Source organism: Moschus berezovskii, chromosome 7 (assembly GCF_049115385.1).
Source record: "Moschus berezovskii isolate FMDL1 chromosome 7, NW_MosBer_1.0, whole genome shotgun sequence".
Taxonomy (NCBI): domain Eukaryota; kingdom Metazoa; phylum Chordata; class Mammalia; order Artiodactyla; family Moschidae; genus Moschus; species Moschus berezovskii.
This window is the reverse complement of record NC_142466.1, coordinates 39358469-39361797: the sequence shown is the minus strand read 5'-3', so window position 1 is coordinate 39361797 and position 3329 is coordinate 39358469. Positions and strand designations below refer to the sequence as shown.

Below are 3329 nucleotides of genomic sequence, written 5' to 3'. Positions count from 1 at the left end.
ACCTGATGCAAAGAGCTGACTCATTTGAAAAGACTCTGATGCTGGGATAGATTGAGGGCAGGAGGAGAAGAGGACGACAGAGGATGATATGGTTATATGGCATCACCAACTCAATGGACATGAGTCTGAGTAAACTCCAGGAGTTGGTGATGGACAGAGAGGCCTGGCATGCTGCAGTCCATGGGTTCACAAAGATTCAGACACAACTGAGCAACTGAACTGAACTGAACTGATTCTGACAGGTGATATCTCATTGTGGTTTTAATTTGCATTTCTCTGATCAGTGATGTTGATCATCTTTTCAAGTGCCTGTTTGCATCTGTATATCTTCTTGGAAAATGTCTTCTGCTCATTTTTTGTTTGTTTGTTTGTTTTAAGTTGTTCACATGTTTTGATAGTAACCCATTATCAGTCATGTCACTTGCAAATATTTTTTCCATTCAGTAGGTTGTCTTTTCATTTTGCCAATGGTTTACTTTGCTATTCAAAAGCTTTTAAGATTAATTAAGGACCTGAGATTTATACTTAAAAATCATACCACACAGCGTGACCAGCAAAATAAACTAAATAGCTTTGCATGGGTCCATGTGGAACCTAGAGATTTCCCCAGAATATTTTATATTATCTTCTCAGGAAAAAACAGAGTGATGTGGCCCATATTTATTGTAAAATGTATGGGGAAAATTAATCATTTGTATAATAGAGGCTGGGACAGGTAAAAGTTCTAAGGAGTTCAGCAGTTATCTTGGAAGCTAGTTTGATCTTAGAATTGACAGTCTGAAATCCTTCATTCTGCCTGTAAAATGCCATGCACTGTGTTTAATTCTAAAGTAATTAAGAAAACAGGAAACCACGGTCTCAAAAAAACAAAAAAAACACACAACACACCCTTATTTGAATCCTGATTCTACCTTTACAAACCATGAGAAAATGATTTAATTTGAGTCTCATGAATTTTTGTTTCTGTCGCATTTTCTTCATTTCTAAAATGAATATAAAAATATTTCCTAAGGATCTTATAAGGATTAATCCTATCTAGAACAATGACTAGCAAGTAGTAAGTGCTTAATAGATATTTACTTATTGTAATAAAATTCCTTACTTAAAATACATTGAAAGAAGTTCTTTGGAAAAGGTATATATAAAACAAAATAGAATCAGATGAAACTTGAGTGATCAGGAGGCAACAGAAACCAAAATAATATTTTTCTATCAGTTACCTACTCCTTTGAGATTTCTAGTCTGATACAAACTCTATAATCAAAAGGAATTTCAAACAGAGCTTCCAATAACACTAAATCCATTAGTCTTATACCACTTTGAGTCTATACTATTATATACAAAAATAAATAGAATTAAAAAGTAAACTTCAGCAGCTTATAAACATTTTAAGTTTACTAGCCAATCTAATTTTTAACTTTTTTTCATCATTTACAGCAGAAAATTAGCATGTCAAATCATAGATGTGGATATTAAATATTAGTTATCTGTACCAGTGGCAAGAAAGATACAAGGATTCTCTTGCTTTATTCTCCATTCGACTGAACTCTGCTGATTCACCTTTTATCGTCTCCTATTTTGTTGTTTTAAGATAACTTTTGGAACAGGTATTAACTATTTTTCTAAAAGACTTATAATAAAATACAAGAGTGTAAATAAAGGCACAATTCTTATTTAAAACAAAAAGAGTATAGTATTGGTGCAAAGATAGACATGTAGTTGAATGGAACAAATTGACAGATTATAAACAGATCTTTACTTCTGTAATTGATTGATTTTTTTGCTATGGTAAAAATATTATAACACGTTTACCATTTTTCTGTTTTAAGTATATAATTCAGTGGCATGAAGTATACAACATTGTGCAACCAGCACAACTTCCTAGCTTTCACAGTATTTCCTTACACAAGAAAAGAAAAATATATGTCTTCCTCTAAATACTTTTCAGATACCATTGTACAATGGTACAGGAGAAAGTAGATTTTCCTCCTTTGTTTTTATAATGACTAAAAAGTGTCCCAGTGACTCACAATGAACCAGGTGACCAGTTAAAAGCCAGAAGTTATGAGCTTCAGGAAAGTAATGTGTGGCTGAAGTTAACCATCATTGACACCGTGGTATTTGGAGATCAGATCAATAAAGATGACAGCTACAAGCCGATCGTGGAATATATCAATGCCCAGTTTGAGGCCTACTTGCAAGAGGAACTGAAGATCAAAGGTTCTCTCTTCAACTACCATGACACCAGGATCCACGCATGCCTTTACTTCATTGCCCCCATTGGCCATTCGCTCAAGTCCCTGGACCTGGTCACCATGAAGAAGCTGTACAATAAGGTGAACATCATTCCAATAATTGCAAAAGCTTACACCATTGCCAAGAACGATTTGAACAAATTCAAGAGTAAGATCATAAGTGAACTAGTCAGCAATGGAGTCCAGATCTATCAGTTCCCTACTGATGAAGAAACGGTGGCACAGATTAATGCAACGATGAGTGTCCACCTCCCTTTTGCAGTGGTCAGAAGCACCAAAGAGGTGAAGATCAGCAACAAGATGGCAAAGGCCAGGCAGTACCCCTGGGGTGTGGTTCAGGTGGAGAATGAAAACCACTGTGACTTTGTGACATTCCGAGAGATGCTGATCCATGTGAACATGGAAGATTTACGAGAACAGACTCACACCCACCATTATGAACTATTATCAGTTCTGTAAGCTCTAGGAGATGGGCTTCAAGGACACCGACCCTGACAGCAAGCCCTTCAGTCTTCAGGAGACATATGAAGCAAAAAGGAATGAATTTCTGGGAGAACTTCAGAAGAAAGAAAAAGAGATGAGGCAGATGTTTGTCATGAGAGTGAAGGAGAAAGAAGCTGAACTTAAAGAGGTGGAGAAAGAGCTCCATGAGAAATTCGACCTCCTCAAGCTGACACTCTAAGAAGAGAAGAAGAAAGTGGAAGACAAGAAGAAGGAGCTGGAGGAGGAGATGAACAATTTCCAGAAGAAGAAGGCAGCCGCCCAGTTGCTCCAGTCCCAGGCCCAACAGTGTGGGGCCCAGCAAACCAAGAAAGACAAGGATAAGAAAAGTGCAAGCTTCACATAAAGCCTGGCAAGACAAGGATGGTCCGCATTCACCTGCTTTTGCAGTAATATTGTATCTCTGCCATCTGTGTCCTTTGATTTTGTTTTATTTTTATTTTTCCCCCTTCCCCAGACACCATATAACTATTAACTCATTTTGCTGAATGTTGTTGGGTGGTGGAAAATGATAGAACAAGGGAGTCACAGCAAAAGTTATGCGCAGTGGGACTTTGTTTCTGGAAATGGAAA

The 3329-nt window shown here is 37.0% G+C and overlaps 1 pseudogene; it reads left to right on the top strand.

The window, feature by feature from the left end:
• Positions 1-1043: 1043 nt before the first annotated feature.
• On the top strand, positions 1044-3102 carry LOC129557119 (septin-11 pseudogene; annotated as a pseudogene).
• The last annotated feature ends 227 nt before the right edge of the window (positions 3103-3329 follow it).